This window comes from Macaca nemestrina, chromosome 19 (assembly GCF_043159975.1).
Source record: "Macaca nemestrina isolate mMacNem1 chromosome 19, mMacNem.hap1, whole genome shotgun sequence".
In the NCBI taxonomy this organism is placed as follows: Eukaryota; Metazoa; Chordata; class Mammalia; order Primates; family Cercopithecidae; genus Macaca; species Macaca nemestrina.
In genome coordinates this window covers 45,550,911-45,570,717 of record NC_092143.1, presented here as the reverse complement: position 1 = coordinate 45,570,717, position 19,807 = coordinate 45,550,911, and the positions used below count along the sequence as shown (strand labels likewise).

At 50.4% G+C, this 19,807-nt stretch overlaps 1 protein-coding gene across 2 annotated transcripts in view; it reads left to right on the top strand.

Annotated features, from left to right (window-relative positions):
- ARK2C (arkadia (RNF111) C-terminal like ring finger ubiquitin ligase 2C) overlaps positions 1-19,807 on the top strand; it is a 128,416-nt gene that overhangs the window by 29,351 nt on the left and 79,258 nt on the right. The window contains exon 1 of one of the 2 annotated variants that reach the window (XM_011772305.3): positions 12,339-12,496. The exons of the other annotated variant lie outside the window; for it this stretch is intronic. The gene's annotated coding sequence lies outside the window, so the exon portion shown is untranslated. Of the gene's footprint in view, positions 1-12,338; positions 12,497-19,807 lie in introns of those variants that run through there. 2 annotated transcript variants of the gene reach the window in all.

The window sequence follows — 19,807 nt, the reverse complement described above, 5'->3', positions numbered from 1 at the left end:
AGTCCCAGCTGACTATAAGCTCCTTGAGGGCAGGAAACATACTTTTTTTAGGTTGGGTCTCCTTGGACCTTCTGAGCAGAATTGAGGTGGTCACATGAATTTGTAGGGGCCACCGTTGACGGTGTGACCTCCAGAGTCACCTTTCAGTGGGTCTGAGGCCCTGACTCTGCTTCCTCCTGACCTCGCTTTTCTTTCTTTTTTTTTCTTTCTTTCTTTCTTTTGTTTTGTTTTGTTTTAGAGAGAGAGAGTCTCTCTGTGCCCTCCAGGCTGGAGTGCAGTCACGCAATCTCGGTTCACTGCAACCTCTGCTTCCTGGGTTCAGTCAGTTCTCATGCGTCAGCCTCCTGAGTAGCTGGGGTTATAGGCAGGGATTACCATGCCCGGCTAATTTTTGTATTTTTAGTAGAGCTGGGATTTCTGCATGTTGGCCAGGCTGGTCTCGAACTCCTGACTTCAAGTGATCTGCCCACCTCAGCCTCCCAAAATGCTGGGATTACAGCCGTGAGCCACTGTGCCGGGCTCCTGACCTGCTTTTCTGAGGACAGAGGTCTTCTGGGGTCTCCCTGCCCTCCCCACCTCCACCCATGCACTTTTTACCAACCAAAAGTTTGCTTGGGTCAAAAATTCACGAAAGTTAACAACATTAAACAAAACATGTTTTGGTGTGGTCTAACAAGCTTCAAAAAAAAAAAAAAGCTCTGAAGTCATAGAACACGCATTCTAAAGTATCTGGAGAGGGGCTCATTTTGTGGGCTCCCCAGAGGATCCTTCGCGATGCTGAACGTGCACAGGTGAGGTGACTACCGGACATGTCGTTTCAGGCCACCACCCCTCTAACTGGAAAAGCCCTCACATCTATTGCCTGATGCCTAGATTTTAGGATTGGTTTATAGCTGGATTTTGTTTTCTTCAGATGTGGCCAAAAGCGAGGCTGGAGGCACCGCAGCCTCTCCTTCGGTGATTCACATGGCTGCTCAGGACACTCCTGTCCTGAGGCTCTCTCTGCCCATCTGTGCTCACATACTGATGAAGGGTGGCCTTTTCTGAGGACCGCACGGCCACCGAGGGCATAGAACCTCCAGAAGAGTCAGGTCCACTGGATCTCTGGGCTCCTGCTCTCTGGGCAGGAGGCTTGGGGCCTCAGCAGGCAGCTGACTCTGCCCAGCTTTACTGGAACTTCAGGGTAGAAAACAGCCCTGGTCCAGGACTCAGGAGAGCGGGCCCTCTGGTCCCAGCTGGGTCTCTCCTAGACTCTCAGGGCTCTGTTTCTTCCTCTGTGACAGGAGAAACAGAACTCTGGGAGTTCCCTTGCTTCTAATTCCCTATAAGTCTCTGGTTCTCCCGATATTCCTGCTTGATCACCGTTTCCTGTGTCTCTGCCATGTCCTCTCCAGGCAGCATGCTGCCTTCTTGTTAGAGGAGGGAGAGTAGAGTTGCTCTTTGGAACTTGACCTGGCTGAAGGGGAGGGGGTGTGGATGGCAGGGAGTGGCCTAAGCTCAGACCTTGAGGCTCCCATGTGGGCTCTTCAGAGACCCAAGCCCCCAGTCAGTGGTCCCCACCCCACACTCCCTGACTCAGGGTCACGCAGGGTCAAGAGTCCAGGAGGTCTGTTTTGGGATGACCTATGTCTGTCTCTAGGAGTCTCTGGACGAGCCTCTTCTCCACTAATGAACAGATGTACCTATGTCTTCACAAGAATCTGGCTCTTTTTTTTTTTTTTTCTTGTTTTGAGATGGAGTCACAGGCTGGAGTGCAGTGGCGCGATCTTGGTTCACTGCAAGCTCTGGTTCCCGGGTCACACCATTCGCCTGCTTCAGCCTCCCAAGTAGCTGGGACTACAGGCGCCCACCACCACGCCCGGCTAATTTTTTGTATTTTTTAGTAGAGACAGGGTTTCACCATGTTAGTAGCCAGGATGGTCTCAATCTCCTGACCTCGCGATCTGCCCACCTTGGCCTCCCAAAGTGCTGGGATTACAGGCATGAGTCACCGTGCCTGGCCTCGAAGAATCTGGCTCTTGATATGCAGAGCCCCAAGTCTGAGGTCTGGCTGGGTGACTTTCTCATTTTGTGATCTTGGACATCTCACTGTTTTTCTTTTTTTTTTTTTTTTTTGAGACCAAGTCTTGTTTTGTTGCCCAGCCTGGAGTGCAGTGCTGTGATCTTGGCTCACTGCAACCTCTGCCTCCTGGGTTCAGGCGATTCTCATGACTCAGCTTCTCCAGTAGCTGGGATTACAGACACACGCCACCATGCCCAGCTAATTTTTATATTTTTTAGTAGAGATGGGGTTTCACAATGTTGGCCAGGATGGTCTTGAACTCCTGACTTCATGATCTGCCTGCCTCGGCCTCCCAAAGTGGGACATCTCACTTTGCTGCTGGGTTTCCACATCCTCATTCAGTAGGGAAGCTCCAGGTTTGTGGCTAGATTTGCATGAGAGTGAGGGTGTGGGCAAGGGTAGGAATGACTGCAGAGGAGATGGAAACATGGGGGTCACTCAGAAGGAAGTTCAAATCCCGAGAAGGAAAAGCCACATCTTGTGAACAGACAATGGAGGATCAGCGCAAAGTGGGGTCTAATTAAGAGATAACTCTTGGCCAGGTGTGGTGGCTCACACTTGTAATCCCAGCACTTTGGGAGGCCGAGGCAGGCAGATCACCTGAGGTCGGGAGTGTGAGACCAGCCTGACCAACACGGAGAAACTGCATCTCTACTAAAAATACAAAATTAGCCGGGCATGGTGGCACATGTCTGTAATCCCAGCTACTCGGGAGGCTGAGGCAGGAGAATCGCTTGAACCCAGGAGGCGGAGGTTGCAGTGAGCGGAGATCGCGCCATTGCACTCCAGTCTGGGCAACAAGAGAGAAACTCCATCTCAAACAAAAAAAAAAAAAGAGAGAGAGAGAGAGAGAGATAACTCTTGTGATATAGGCTTAAGCCCTCTGGCAGATTAGGGGGAGACAGCTGGGAACAGCTGACCATATGACCTTTCCCTTCTCCACAAGCCCAGCCCAGCCCCCACAGAGGACTTCTCATTCTCCCAAATAACCCCACTCAGATACTCATTTTATGATGAGGCCCAGACAACTTGGTGAGGAGTCATGGAGAGTTGCTCACTGGTTTTCTTCTGCCCTTAGTAAATGGCAGTGCCTAGCAGTGCAGAATTTCTAGAACTTCTTCACAGCGCAGTGGTCCTTAAAGACGAGAGTCATGGCTGAGAGGAATAGTAGAATTTCTGAAAAGTTTTAAACTTGGGAGCAAGGTGTTTCTTTTGAGGAAGGCTTAAATGTAGCTCCGCCACGAAAGCTTTTTCTCTGACCTTCCTAGTCCTGAGATTAGGTGCATTCTTTTATTCATTCACATGCTCATTCATCTATTTACTCAACACGTACATGTGGACTGCCTGCCATAAGTCCGGCGCTGTGCTAGGTACTAGGGAAACCACAGCAAACAAAACAGTCTTGAGCAAAAATCCAAGTCTAGCGAAAGGTCTTCTGTGTCTTGCTGGAAGGAACAGATTTTCTAACACTGGCTTAGGGCCCAGTCATCCTGTTGGACTCCTGAGATTCATAAGAGGAAATTCATCGTGTACTTAGTTTCCAAGAAAAAAAAATCACAAAGCAAAATAACGTTATGGACCTCATAAAGCAAACACAACAGGAAGACACTGGAGTTGGGTGGATGAAAAGCTCCTACCGGCTGCCCATCTGCTGGGGGATGTGGGATCTCTTCTTACAGATGAAGAGTTTTGGGGGTTTTCCAAGAGCCTTGTGAAATATTTAGCTTCTTATTTAACTGGTTCAATTCTGCTCCCCCTCCCATCCTGGCTGTCATACCTGGCTCTCCAGGTATAGGGTAGACCAGATGACCTCTGAGGTTTCCATCTGCTTTAAAAGTCAATAGTTCAGCGATTTTTAGAATAATCTGAGCACAAATTGGAGGACTGCATTCATGTTCAGTGTGGGAGGTAGGAAACAATTTGTCCATGGTAGTGACCTGAAAAAGAAGCTGTCTCCTTCTTGGAAAAGAAGTGGCTCTGGTTCTGTTCATTTGTGCCAAAGCCTTGCATTGACGTTCTTTGAGGCAGGGTAGAATTGGTTATTGAACGATAGGTGGGTCTACTGGACCCATTGCCTTGTGCCCTCATAATCAGGCTGTCTCGGTGAAGAGGTGGACTATAACCTGGGTCTTAAAACCCACATTGCCTAAAGCTTCTGGCATGAAACAAGTTGTATTTATATGACTTTTGGCAACGTACTCTACCAAACTGGCTTTGGTGTCCCCACCAGCAGCCTGTGACTTTGTGCTTCAGTCAAGACCAGAGCCCAGATCCCTTGAATGTTAGGTTAGAGGTATGGTTCTCAAGCCTTCTTGAGTGTCAGAATCACTTCAGTGCTTGAGACAATTCAAATTTCTCTGCTCTGCTTTTGGATATTCATTGCAGTTGGTGTGGGGTGGTGCAGGCATTTGTACTTTGAACCACCTTCCTCCGTTGATTCTGATTGCCCAGTTACGGTTGAGAATCATCTGAGGCCAGTGAGTCTCCAAGTGTGGTGGCCTAGGCAGCACCCCCAGCTGGGAGGGGCTTGTTAAACATGCAGATTCCTGGGCCTGGCCCCAGAACCATGGATTAGAATCTCGGATTGGGTTTGAGACTTTACATGGGTAATTGTGATGCATACAGATGGTGGAAAACTACAGCTCTAGACCTCATCTGCTTCCTTGGACCTCCATGAGACTTTGTGCTTGAGCGAAAACATCCTTTCCAGGCTAAGCTTATTGGAAGTTCACTAAATGCGTTCATCCTGGAAGCGTAGTTTAGGCCTGCCTGGTGTTAGCTAAGATTGGCTTGGGACATGGAGGCCTAAATAAAGAATAAAATATGTGGGTTTAAGCACTCGCTCTTCCCCCATTGCCTCCCTTTCTGCCTCCACCCCCTGCTCATATGATCACCCTAAACCCCCAGGATGATTGGGTGGGAAACGAAGACTTCCAGAATAGTGCCTGGTCATGAGATAGAGGAGCTGGAAGAAGCCCATGAGTACTCCACTTCCCTGTGGGTCTGTGTGTGCCCAGGTCACCTTGGTCAAAGCTTGGCCTGGGTTTTGTGTTCCCAATCCCACTGACCATTTAGGGAAAGCCAGCCGGATCTTCTGAGGCAATTCAACTCTGTTCTTTTCAGGACAGCTCTGTGGAGTTGAGTCTTAGTCAGTTGTGCAAGGCATCATGAAGTGCTTACTGTGTACCTAAGCCTGGCTGAGAATCAAAACATAAGCAGCACACACTGAAAGTTTAGCACAATGGTCAGGGTTAGAGCCTAGAGCAAGAATGCCTGGGTTCAAACCCCAGCCTTGCCGTTCACTTGCTGTGGGACCTTGGGGAAGTCATTGAACGTCTTTGAACCTCCATATCCTCATGTTTCAAATGCATGATGACAGTGTCTACCTGATAGGGTGGTTGGGGGAATTTAGATGAGTTAGTACACATTGTGTTTAGAACAGTGCATGGCACACAGTAATTGCTTAGTGAATGTTTACTGTCATCATTTCTATGTGCCAGGCACTATGGTACTTACTTGGATTTCATGTGGTTTAAGTGTTACTATACAGAGATTAAGGATTCACGATCCTGAGAAATTAATCTATGTGCCTAAGTTTACTCAACCAATAAATGGTAGGCCAGGATTTGAATCTGATCCTCTCTGATCTGAAAGGCCATGTTTTTGTTTTCCACTGTGTGGATGCTCTGTGGACAAGAAGCTTGTTGTATCTAGAAGAAACTGGTTGTTTCCAGATACCCAGCAGCCAATTGAAGGATGGTTCAAGATGGCAGCATCCATCATCAAGATGGGCTGGCTGAGGCAGGGTGGCCTGAGCTGGGATTTGCTGGAGGAGCAGGGGGATAAGGCTGAGCAGAGGGTGTTGTAGAATCCTGGTGTGTGTGTGCTGGGGTGGTGGGGAGGTGGGAGAGGACGGGACAGGGAGGAAGCTGATTGACTTGGGAAGAAGAGGTGAGACAGGCCAGCTTCTGGGAAATGTTGAAGGCCTGGTTGTGAAGTGAAGGGAGTCAGGGGACGAGAAATGCCTCAGAATCCGTCTGCTGGTCAGTGAGGTGTTGCTTTAGGTTTGCAGGGCAGGATTCTCCATTCCCACTCCCTAACACACAATGTAGCCAGAAAACTTTGGCCTGGGGACAGCTCCTTGTTGGAGGTGGGGGCACTTTTCTAGCCTATCTCATTTAGTTCTACTTTGCTTTAGGTGGGCTAGAAACTCCAAAGGTAACTCATAAACAGAGGGCTCCTTATTCCTCTCATCCCATACACCCTTTTCCCATTTCTAATAGACAAAATAAGACTTTGCATGCACATTTCAAGAGGTTGAGAGAGCCATTGCTTGCTTTTCCTCTTGAGATCTTGGTATTAGGGTAGAGCCCAGGGCCCATTGAGCACATCTGCTATAAATTAACACCAAGAAACCACTCTTGGGAGAGCTGCTGGCCCTCCACACACCACACACACACATGCACACATGCACACACACACACCCTGGACTTGGTGATGATTCTGGTGGGGACTCTGGGGGCCAGAAGAGCTTCTTGCTGCCTGTGGACCCCTCAAGGTGAAGGAGCTGAGAAAGGCCTTGCTGCTCCTCTTCCCTCTGAGCATCTCTTTCCAGGCTCATCTACCAATCTGGCTCCCCACTTCCTTCCCTGCTTTGATAGAAGGAATATATAGAATAGAAATTACCATTTGTGAGGACTGTACTGGACCAGGCCCATCTAAGGTGTTCATGTGATATCCTTACCATCATCTCTATAGGCAGGGGAGGGGAAACATCGTTATTTTCAACTTACAGATGAGAAAACTGAGGCCTTGAAGGGCTAATCATTTTGTCCAAGGTAAGGCTAATAAGGTGCTGAACCAAAATTAGAAGCAGAGAAATCAGTCTGCAGAGCTATGTCCTCAACCAATTCTTTACACAAGTCTAGTTCCCATGAGCTGAGGTGGAAGGAGAAGGAGGTTTGGGGAGACCCTGCTCCCCAGTCAGGGTCTGTGATGAATAGGAATGATGTTTCCATCCTTGGCTATAGGGAAAACGTGTTCAGACTCAGGATCCAAGAGTGTGTCTGGTCCCAGGTGGCAGTCATCACTATTTGCCACCCTTCTCACGTCTGATCTTAAACTTACCAGCCTCCCCAGACTGCCCCATGCCAAATGCTAAGGGGATCAAGGAATAGAATAAGATACCATCTCTGTCCTCATTCTCTTGAGCCACTCTCGGGGTGGCAAGACCCAATGGACATTTGTGATGTGACAGAGGTTGAGAGGAGGCAGAAGGCCATCCCAGAGAGATTTTGAAGGCCAAGATCCCACCAGCTGTTGGAGCTCAGGGAGTGTGACGTCAGCATGAGCTTTGGAAGCCAATGGGAATCAGGTACAGGAAAAGGAGGATGGGCACATTGTGGGGGAGAGGAGTTGTATTAGTCTGTTCTCACACTGCTAATAAAGACGTCCCTGACACTGGGTAATTTATAAAGAAAAAGAGCCACAGTTCCACATGGCTGGGGAGGCCTCACAATCATTACAGAAGGCAAAGGAGGAGCAAAGGCACATCTTACATGGCGGCAGGCAAGAGAGTGTGTGCAGAGGAACTCCTATTTATAAAACCATCGGATCTCATGAGTCTTATTCACCACCATGAAAACAGTATAGGGAAAACAGCTCCCATGATTCAATTATCTCCACCTGGTCCTGCTCTTGACATGTCAGGATTATTGCAATTCAAGATGAGATTTGCATGGGGACACAGCCAAACCCTCTCAGCAGGTCATGGGAGACAGGAGCCCAGCATGCCCCTGGCCAACGAGATGGCTCACTGCAAGGAGGGTCACGGGGCCTGATGAGGAGGAAGGGCAGCCTAGGCCAGCAAGGAGGCTCTGACAATGCAACCCAATCACAGGGATGACCCAGGCCTTGACTGGATTCTCAGTCATCTCAGAGAGACTCAGTGAGGTTCTCTGGTTAAGGGAGAAGTTAAAGGAGATTGGACATTTTAAAAGCATTTCTGACTAAAAGAGGATTTTGAGCAAACAAGATCTTTATGAAGGTTGGATGCTATCCTAGGCATGAAGCCCCCACCTGGGCACCTGGTACCCAGCAGACAGCAGCTGTTAGTATTGATGATAAGCCTCTCTGGGAAATAAGAGCTGAAACAATGGTTTGAGAACCCTTCTGAGAAGCACTGGTGTTTCCCAGCTTCAGGTGGACTTTCTTCCCAGTGATACAGATGAGGAGACCAAGGACCAAAGAGACCAGTGATTGGGTCAAAGTCAAACAGTGACAAAGTGGCAGGTAGAGTTTGCCTGTGTCCGAGGCCCTTTCTATTGTACTGCAGCATCCTCGCTGCTCAGAGAGACTTACAGATAGGCTGGGACACCCACGGATTTGTTGTTTACTCTTATTCATTCAACCAACAGCTGTTTATTAAATACTGACTCCCAACATACTAGACTTGGTCCCATGTCACTTCTGAGAGTTGACTATAGGGTCCTGGATGGGCCACATCAGGAGATGTCCTGAAGATGAGGCCCACAGTTCCTTTAGGGTAGAAGAAAGGGACTGGCATCCACACAGACATGAACCCTGATGACAGTGCTGGTGGCTGGAGGTTGGCTGCAAGGCCTCAGGAACTAGATGGGGCTATAACTCAATACTGCCAAGGTCAGAGGCACTCAAGGGTCCTCCATGGGGCCCTCCTGAGGATGCTATCAGGGTGGCAGCATAGTATTCTGGAGAGAGCCCGGTTTGAGATGTGGTGGTAAGTTGTTGCACTCATCCGGCCACCCACTTGCTGTGCATCCTGAGGCAAGTCACTTCACTCTTCCTGCCTCGGTCCCACCAGTGCTCAGCTGAGAGTAGTAAACCCACCGCTACCCCTCCCAGAGGCTGCATGAGGACCCAGTGAAATAGTGCCTAGGGCAGCCTGAAAATAGTGACATAAAGTGCATCATTGTCATCTCAATGAACTCCACGTGAGGCCACCTTAGTAAGCCCCCTTCCAGTTCACCCTACATTCTAGCTTGTTGCAGGCCTGGAAGGCAGTGACACCGTGTGAGGACACACGACCATGGTCACAGGCAGGTGTCTGGGTTCCAATGAGAGGGGCTGACCTGAGGGGTTGGGGGTTTCCTGTTAGACTTGGGGGGCAGAGACGCAGGAGGAGGGAGCTGAGCCTTCTCGGGCTCTGGCTAATAGGAAAAAAAGCTTCTGTTGCCTGTGGCCAGGCTGTTTTATCCTTACTTGTTAAACCCCATACATTTTGAGAGCGCCAAAATCCATACATTTCCTTTATTCTAACCACACTGCGGTGCTATTATGTAAGGGTTGTGTGGTGTCCGGGAAGCCTCCTGGGGCACAGGAACAATGAGCTTGCTCACCACTGGGGCCTCCACTTCTCCCTTCTTTTCCCACAGCCTCCTAATAGCACCATCATCAGCCTCACTCGGGAAGGGGGACCCTCCTGCTGGGAAACCGGAAGCTCTGTGTGTGTGTGCGAGTGTGTGTGTGAGGGCGAGTGGGTGTGTGTGCACAAGTGGGTGTGTGTGCATGTATGTGCGCGTGTGCATGTGCACACATTGGAGGACATGTCAAAGGGTAGGCTAGAAACTCCAAAGGTAACTGGTAAACAGAGGGCTCCCTCATCCCTCTCATCACACACCCAGGTAAGCAGAAGGGCCTCCTGCCCCATTCTCTAGGCCCTGCCAGAGTGTCACCTCCTTCATGGACTTCTGGGGCCTTGAGCTTGATCCCTGGGTCTTGGACTGGCAAGGCTAATGCCCAGCCAAAGGCCAGAGAGAGAGTAACACTGTGCATTTCCACAGAGCTTGCCCAGTGCTTTCTAAGATTCCATTCCTGCCCTTCATCTTGACAGTCATCTGGAAGGCGGCTGGCCTGCCAGGTACAAGAGGAACTGGGCAAGAGTCACCCGGTGAGTCGTGGGGTCTCTCCAAGACTCTTGACAGTGCCCCACAGTGTCCTGCTGTGGAAGGACTGACCTGCCTGGGTGCATCCCGGGGAGCAGGTCACTGCAATGATGTCTCTGGCTGTTGATGACCCAGTTGAAAGTGACAGCACAGTGCCTGGACACTGAGGGCTTTAGAGATCCCCAGTGACCTTGAGGCTGAGAGCTGAGTGCCCCCACACTGGCTCCTCGAGCTCCAGGGGTAGCCCACCAGAGGCTCACAGGTGTGTAAATGGCACTTTATGACTCTTAGGACAGGGCGTTCCCCAGGATCTCTACAGGCTATGGGGGAATTGTTATCTGAATCTTACACGTGGGGAAGCAGAGTTCAGATAGGCTCAGTGCCTAGGCCAGATCGTGCAGCCCGAGAAAGGCAGAGCTGGGGCTCGCTAGCCCTCAGACCCCCCTGCTACCCTCCACGCCAGACCCCGTGCCCCTGAGCCCTTCTGGCAGCTGCCTGTTTTCCCAGAAGCAGATGGACAGTTGCTCCGACAAAGGGGCTGTGTGGCGCCCATGCTGTGGTTCCCATGGTAAACCCAGGCCCCTCATGTTTCTAATTACTCCTGGTGTTCTTTTCTTCCTGCGGCAGGAGCAGGGCCAGGCTGGGGCATTCTTGTCATCCCTGTCCCCCACCTCCCCTCCCCACCAGGGGTCCCCTTATGGAAACTTCTCACACATAAGAAGACCGGGGCCCAGGCAGCTTGAACGAGTCCAGAGAAACTCAGGGGCCAGCAAGGAAGGCTTTTTTTTTTTTTTTTTTACCAAAATAGTTTTTTTTTTTTTCAATTATTTAATTAATGAATTTTTATGGTGGGAAAATATGCATAATGTATGATTTGCCATTTTAACCATTAAGTGCCACAGTTTAGTGGCATTAGCTGCATTCACATTGCTGTGCTATTATCTTCACCATCCATCTCCAGAACTTTCTCATCTACCCCAATGAAAACTCTGTCCCCATTAGACGCGAACTCCCCATTCCCCTCCCGCCAGCCCCTGGCAGCCTTTATTCCACTTTTCTCGATGAATTGGACCACTCAAGGCCCCTCATGTCAGTGGAATCACACAGTGCTTGCCCGTCTGTGTCTGGGTTATTTCATTCGGGAACGTCTTCAGGGTTCACCTGTGCTGCACCCTGCATCAGGATTTCACCCCAGCCAGGTGGCTTTATGCCTTCTCTTTTGCTCTAATTCTTTGGTTTTTAAACTTAAAAAAAAAAAAGCAATGGAATCCTTCCCCATCTTTTCCCCCTTCAAACAGAGTCTCATATGGAGGTGTAGTAAATAGAGCACACAAAAACAGCAAGGCTTTGGCTGAATTGGGGAGGCTAGAGACCCTTCACCCTAACCCTGGCATTCCTGGAGACCCTTCCCGGGGATGGAAGGGCCTGCATGCCCAGAGAGAGGGGGCGATTTGATTGATGTGGGTCATGAATGAGAAGCCCCTTGAGTCCGACATCTGGCCCTGAGGGCCTCCCCAGTTGCCGCCCTTCCCTACTGCCCTCCTGGCTTCCCTCCTAAATGTCCTCTTTAGGTCTTGGGCCCCAGCCAGGCCCCAGGCCCTTTTAACACAGGTGGAGGACCAGAGAGAAGCACAAGCATGCTTTGCTGGGGGATTTGGGGTTTCTTCCCGCAAACCTCGCCCAGGCAGGCTTTATCTGCATCTTCCTGAGTCTCTTCTGGCCCCCTCCCAACTCCCCCTGCCCTCAGAGGCCCCAGGCTCCTTCCAGGCCGCCCTGGCATCATTCTCTTGTGCTGTCACTGGCCACATCGATATATTGACTCTGGACAGTTCCTTTCCCTTTCATCAAAAATACTTGTCCTGGCTGGATACAGTGGCTCACACCTGTCATCCCAGCACTTTGGGAGGCCGAAGTGGTTGGATCACTCGAGTCCAGGAGTTCAAGACCAGCCTGGGCAACAAGGGCAAAATCCTGTCTCTACTAAAAATACCAAAATTAGCTGGGCATGGTGGCACACACCTGTAATCCCAGCTACTTGGGAGGCTGAGGCAGGAGAATTGCTTGAACTCGGCAGGTGGAGGTTGCAGTGAGCTGAGATTGTGCCACTGCACTCCAGCCTGGGTGACAGAGTGAGACTCTGTCTCAAATAATAATAATAATAATAATAATAATAATAATTGTCCTGGCTTCCATTTCCTTAGCTCCTTGTATGAATTGCACCGTTATATGAGCTGCTGCATGGGTTTATGCATCCTGGGAGTTCTCTTCTTCCCAGCAATTTTATGTTAAGGTGAGACCCCATGACAGGAAAAGTGGGGGCAATATTTTGAGATGGGAGCAGCACATAGGGCAGAAGCCCTCTTGAGTGTCCCTCCAATCCCTCCTGGCAACCATGGACTGTGCTTACATCAAACAATTGAAGGTTGATCAGAGTTCCAGGCCCTGGGCTAAGGGCTGGGGAAATAGCAAAATAGGCTCAGTCCCTGCCTTTGATGAAACTGTACAATTTTGGGTGAGTGACTTCATCTTCTTTTGCCTCCATTTTCTTATCTATGAAGTGGATGATAATAGCTCAGGCGGTGGCCTGAGGGTGAGATGAGGCAGTGAGTGTGAAGGGCTCAGAACAGAGCTGGGCCTGGGGTCATCACAGCAAGCCTCAGCTGCTCTGAGTGTCACCCTCACCTGTGACTGAGGGGCCCATGGGCTCCTCTTGGCACCTGTTATTAGGCCCCTGGCTTCTTCAGAGCCTTGGCAGCAAAACGGTCACCTCTCCTTCCTGTTCACTTTCAGTTCTCTCTAAAATCAACACAGTGTGCAAGGGCCTGACATTAGTTGGGTACTTTCTCTGTGTCAAGAATCTCTGTGAGGTAAATGTTAGGATGCCCACTTAATGGACGGGAAAACTGAGGTTCCATGTGGTTAAGGAGCATGGCCGGGACAACAGTCAGGATGTGGTAGAGGCCATGGTGTGGCCCTGGACTGCCTAGTTTTGAACTTTGTTCTTGGCAGGTGGAGAGGAGAAGCACAAGCATAAAGGAAACAGAAGATGCAGCCTCTTGTGGAGATATTTTTGTCAGGGATGTTTGGAAGCCCCCCTGATGGGACTCAGACCCCACCTGTGCTCTGGACTATTAGACCAGATTTTGTGGGATGTTGTAAAATTATGCTCCTGTGACTTGAAAATAAATTTCTTTGGGGGCCTCAGTTCAGTTTATTTGAAGTTAGTTTAATAATCTTTTATTTATTTATTTATTTATTTATTTATTTATTTATTTATTTTTTGAGATGGAGTCTCACGCTGTTGCCCAGGCTGGAGTGCAGTGGCGCGATCTCGGCTCACTGCAAGCTCCGCCTCCTGGGTTCACGCCATTCTCCTGCCTCAGCCTCCTGAGTAGCTAGGACTACAGGCGCCCGCCACCGCGCCTGGCTAATTTTTTGTATTTTTAGTAGAGACGGGGAGTTTAATAATCTTATTTAAAATTATTTTTATTTTTTTAGATAGAGTCTCGCTCTGATGCCCAGGCTGGAGTGCAGTGGTGCAATCTCAGCCACTGCAATCTCTGCCTCCCAGGTTCAAGCGATTCCCCTGCCTCAGCCTCCCAAGTAGCTGGGACTACAGGCACACACCACCGGGCCTGGCTAATTTTTGTATTTTTAGCAGAGATGGAGTTTCACCATGTTGGCCAGGCTGGTCTTGATTTCCTGATCTTGTGATCCGCTTGCCTCGGCCTCCCAAAGTGTGGGGATTACAGGCGTGAGCCACCGCACCTGGCCAAGAATCTTTTATGTGCAGGGATTGTGAGAGAGTCAAAGATGCAAAACCCAGCCCCTGCCTCAGGGCATGGCCAGGCACCTAGGAGGAGGCAGCAATGCATCTTACATGTACTAGGAGAGGTTTGAATACGGTGACTGCATCGGAACTCCGATCAGCACATGGCCTGACCATGGATTATTTGAATTGCAAATATATTCATATGAAATATCTGAAGAAGGTATATAATGTACCCCTTTTAAATTCACATCTTTAGCAAATAGCCTTTAATGAAAAGAAGTTGCATAAAGCTGAGATGGGAAACTTGAGATTGACAGTTCGTGTCATCCTCTTTCTCTCCCTTCCTTCAACAAGTATTTATGGGAACTCGCTATGTGTCAGGCATTGCGCTAGACACACAATGATGTGTGTCCTTCAGTGAGGCCAGGAGAACAGATGAATAAAAAGCAGTAACAGCTCCCTAATGGCTCTGTGTGGAGCATCCTGAGAACCCATAGGAGGGTGTTTCATAGGAGGGGCAACAAACGGCTGGAGGGGGTTTTCCGGGAGGAAGCAGTGTGGGAGACATGCCCTGAAGGACAGAAGTATTTTGTTAGATGAAGGAGTGGAGGTTGAGCTAGGGAGCCAGGGAGAGAGTATCAGGTAAAGCGAGAGGCACATATGAAGGCTCTATGAACCAATGTATGGGAGATCAGAGGAGGGTGTCATAAATTTTGCCTAAGGGCAAAGACAGGAGAGATCAATAAGGGCTTCAGGGAGGAGTTGCTATGCGATGGGGCATCGTGAGATGAATAGGAGTTTGATAAACAAAGGTTGAAAGCACTCTGGGCAGAGGGAGTGGGTGGAATCCATAAATGCCTGGTCTATTTAGCATGTGATGTTCAGGCCACCATGTCTAGAGCAAAGGGTACAGGAGGGTGGGACTTGGCCTTACCAAACATCCAAGAAGAAGTTCTGGGGCAGGAAGCCTGCTATGGATGGTGGGTGGACTGCACAACAGAGGTGGTGCATGATGGAGAGGAGGGGCGGGTTTAAGAGGCATTTGGGAAGAGGGTGAGGGGTCTTGACAACTGCTGAGTTGCAGATGTTGAGAGATGAGGCCAGTGGAAGATGGCCTTGAGATTGCATTTGAGCTAACTGCTCTTCCAGATCTAATGCAGGTTGCATTAATGCTCCAAGGCACATCTCCCGCATCAAACCATTTATTAATTTATATTGGGGGAGCAAGTTTGAGGTTGTGGTTTCCAAAAGCAAGGCAAGGTCCCTGCACATTCCCTTGGGTGCCCTAGCTCTAGTTTACACACACCATAGTTTTTCCCTTTGCCCATACTACAGATGGGAAAACCGAGGCTGGGTGGCTGCTGAAGGCCACATAGCAGTTTGAGTCAGTACCAGGGACAGAATCCAGGCTCCTGGACTTTTCAGCCTGGGGCATGTCCTCTAGCACATTCATTCCCCTGAACACTGTGGAGGGGCAGCGTCAGAAGTGGTGGGCTTTTGCACTGCTTTCTATAAGTCACCACCCAAACTGGAAAGGCTTCGGGGAGTTTGGAGAAAGCTCTGAGGTGTCAAATGATCCCTCCATTTGACATATGGTCCAATTGTTCCAGTTTCATTTAAGATGAGGCCAGCAAGCAGGGCCGCTGTTTATGAAATAGGAGTTTGATAAACAAAGGTTGAGAGCATTCTGGGCAGAGGGAGTGGCAGGAACCCATAAATGCATGTTCTACTTAGGGTGTGATGCTCAGGCCACCATATCTAGGGCAAAGGGTGCCAGAGGGTGGGACTTGGCATCATAAAGCATCCAAGAGGAAGTTCTGGGGCAGGAGGGCTGCTATGGATGGTGGGGGCTACACAAGAGAGGGGGTGCAGGATAGAGAGGTGCCCCTCCTATGAAGTACCCTCCTACGCTCCTGTCTAACCCACCTTCCACTCTTCCTCCCCAGTGTGGCTCCGATGAATAAGCAGCTGAAACAAACCATATGTCAAATGAAGGGACCTCACTGTCTCCAGGGCTCACCTGCTCCTAATTAGGCCTGGAGTAGGGAGGGAGGGAGGCACCAGAGGGCATCAGCCAGCATCCGTTCCCCAGGTTGTGTGGGTGTTGGGGGCAATGAAGAAAAGGGAAGGCTTGGGGGCCTCATTGTCCCTGCCGGGAGCCCCCAGGCCCCCCCAACACTCTGATTTTACCCCGTAATATAAAAGTTGCTGGAAACGCTATCATTCTGGCAAATCACTCAGTCAAGGAAAACCTCTTTAATCTCTTTTGGGGTGCATCTAGTCCACAGGTTTTTAAGCTTGTTGACCATACTTGTCTCCACTTTGACAAACACAAAACCCTCTCCTTAAACTTAACTTGAAATTTAAAAGAACAAATCAATCTCATGAGACAAAGTGCTGGTTTCTTTTCAGGGCTTGTATCTTATTCTTCCAGATTCTAAAGGCCTCTACTTACCCTCACACCCACTTTCCCTCCCCTAGTCCATTTTACAGATGAGGGAATAAGTCCAAAGAAGTTAAGTGACCTACCTGAGGTCACACAGTGACGGCTTCTGGGCCTGGCCAACAGCACCGCCCTCATTTCTTTCTCTTGACCCCTTCTCATCCCACCAGCCTCACAGGGCAAAGTTGCTCTTTGAAGCCACCTTCAGAATTCTTCTCCTTGCTCCCTGAGGCCCTCCCCACCAACTGTGAAAGTGTGGCCTTTCCAGAGGTGGTCAGTTCAGTCAGCCATCCTGGGGAGCTAATGTACTTTCTGAATCTAAAGTGACATGCGACTTCAGGACCACAGACAGGGGAAGAGGAGTTTGGTACAAGGGATCTGTTTTAGGGTCCCTTCAAGAGATGCCTAGGGGCAGTCCTGAGAGGGCACCCTTGCTAAACTCTTACCTTCAGAAGCCATCTGCATGGCTGTCCTGTCCCCAGGGTCCTTGGCCCACTGGGACTTTGCTGCCAGCGGCCCTGCTTGCTGGTTTCATCTTAAATGGAACTGGAACGTGAGAGAAGAGATGAGGCTCCAAAGGCCACCTCACCTCCAAATGCCTCCCGACTACTGGCCTCACAGTTTCCCCATCCATGAGCTGTGCTGTCGGGTTAAACTTTTTAGAAACTGCCCACCCAGTGGAGGCAGAGTGCAGGGGCCTTGAACCTCTGCCTTCCTCTCTACCTCCGTGTCTCTGCCTTGGTTTCTTCTGCTATAAAATGGAAGACTGGATGGTCTTTCTGCTGCCTTTTGGCTGTGCCAATCTCCTCTCCTGTGGCATCTGGCACAACTGGTGCAGAACCTGGGCTGGGGCCTGGAAGGCCATCCTGGAAGATGGTGCCCACGGGGGCTGTCGGCCTTTTCCTCTGGCAACTGGGGAAGTGTGTGCAAGGGACATCCAGTGGGCTGAAGGAGGCCCCGAGGAACTTGCTTAAGGTTGCTTTGAGAAGGAAGTGACAGTAATAATGGCAATAACAACATCAAGAACAAAGTAGGAATAGTTTTGGTGGATGCTTGCACAGTGCTTGTGGTGTGCCAGGCATCGTTCTCAGGGCTTTACCTGTGTGAACTCTGACCCAGCCGCTTGCATTTCTTCAGGTCCTAGTGCTTCATCCTTCAGAAGCCGCTGCCTTAGGGAGTTGCTGTGCTCATCGCTGGGGGGCTGGAGAATCTCCTATGGCTGGGAGCTGGGAGCAGGGACTTCTGAGGTCTCCAGCCCCCAGTATCTGAGACTCTGGAGCCCCGAACCCAGCCTGCATGACCTGGGCTGTCTGCTTGTGAGTGGCCTGCTAGCTAAGGACAAAGAGGGGTTGCAAGGCTAGTGCTCCCCCCAGCCCCCAGGGCTAGGACAAGGTGCCCTTCCTCCAGGTCCCCATCACACTCGCCCCAGCTCTCCTTCCCAAGTCTCAGCCCTGCAGTGGAGAAGGAAGGCCAGGGACAGAGGAAGGCTACACAGAGCAAACCCAGCCCAGCTCCAGTTTCTTCTCTCAGAAGCACATTTGTCATAGAGAGCACCTTTGACTCCAGGGTAGGAAAGCATGCCTCATACCCTCCGGCCATGTGTGGGAGTGTGGGGGAAGCCCTGGGCATGCCACTCTACTGCGCCTCAGTTTTTCTGTCTGTAAAATGGGGACAAGGTTATCACTCTGCCCTCCCCGTGGAGTGAGACGGCAACGCTGTTCTGAAGCGAGGAGGCATTGCTGTTTTTGTCAGCCAGGCATGGAGTTAAGGCCAGGCACTGCCTTTGTCTTCTGTGGCCAAAGCCCGGTTTCCCTCCGGACTTGCTGTCCCCTCCATGGTCCTTGAGGAGTCAGGTTCTGCCATCTGGGGCCACAAGAGCAGGTTCAGCCCCAAGAAACAGTGACCCATGCCAAGAGAATTTGGTGCTTCTCTGCTCCCTCCCCGCTTCTTGGGCCTCACCTCTGCAGTCAGAGCCCGTGTCTGTCCCAGTTGGCTACCGTCTACTGCTCACCCAGTGCTCTCAGGGACATCCATTGAGTCCCTTTGTTGTCCTTCTCACGGTCCTTCTATTTCCAGAGAAGTCTCCGGGAGGGAAAAACATCCTTCCAGCCTCTCAGGCGGCCTGGGCAGAGGCTCACACCTGTAGTGCCAACATTTTGGGAGGCTGAGGTGGGAGGATTGCTAGAGCCCAGGAACTCAAGACCAACCTGGGCAACAATAGTGAGACCCTGTCACTACCAAAAATAAAAAAAGTTAGCTGGGCGTAATAGCAAGTGCTTGTAGTCCCAGCTACATGGGAGGCTGAGGTGGGAGAATCGCTTGAGCCCAGGATATTGAAGCTACAGTGAGCTAAGATTCCACCACTGCACCCTAGTCTGGGTGACAGAGCAAGACCCCGTCTCAAAAAAAAAAAAAAAAGGATGCTCAGGAATAGGACTCCAAAGGTGGGTTTTCAGGCACCACCGGCAAGCAGGTGTCTTTGGAGAGATGTGCGTCTCCCTTGCTCTCTGGCCCAGGCTTTGGCTTAGGCACCCGCAGAACCTCCCTTCCCTTAGGTCTCAGGGGTGAGATGCTCTGCAGGAGCCCCGCAGGAGCCCCACAGCAGTGCTGGGAGACGAACTTTGCAGATGGCGCATGCTCTCTTCCCTCCTGCCTCACCCTGGGCATCTGTAGAACCAGGTTGGCTTTGGGGGCTGGGCTCTTAAATTAGAGGCTATGAGGGTTTCAAACATGGCAAGGTCTGGTATCTGAGCAGCTTGGTTGCTGGTAGCACCCATCCCTCCTGGACCATCTGTCATCCTCCCCTCCTGCTGAGAAGGACAGGTCCCATGGAGGCAGGGGTTGCTTAGGCCAGCATCTGGGGAGGAAATCAGGCAGTGAGGAAACCCGTGCCTGGCCCATGCTGTCAGATCCTCATGGCCCACAGGCTCTGTCCAGCTTGAGATTTACTACACAGCTCAGAGCCCTGGGTTGGTCCTGGCTGGGTCTGAGTCTGCAAACCTGTGGTTTTCAGAGATGAGTTGTTTACCGTTTTCTTTTCATCACAAAGAGGAATCCCTCCCCTTGTATGCAATGAATGTTCTGAAAATCAATACATTCACCAAGTGTTAGTCTCTTATTTTCTCACTGCTTATTTTACTTACTACTGAGAGTAAAACCCTGCCTGCCCCATGAATCCCAGCAGGCTTGGTTAGCCTTGCATGACTTAAGTTTCCCATTTTCCCAACCAGCCTCTGTCTATTGTCCATCTCCTCTGATGTCCACTACAGCCCCCTGAAGTTATACAGGTGTGATTTCCTGTGTGCAGGGAAAGACAGGCTCATGGAGTGCCTCTCTGGGTGAAGAGGCAGCAGACTGAGGGCCAAGCCTAGCCCCAATTTAAGTTCTTAAATTAGAGGCTATATGGGTTTCAAACATGGCAAGGTCTGGCATCAGAGCAGCTTGGTCACTGGCAGCACCCATCCCTCCTGGACCGCCAGAGCCTTGAGACTGCCAGACACCACCATGAGGTCATGTAGCCCTATCCCCTTATTTTATGAAGACAGCATCACAGTCTTCTTGGCACATATTAATACTCACTCCCCCCACCCCCGGGTCTGGAACCTCAG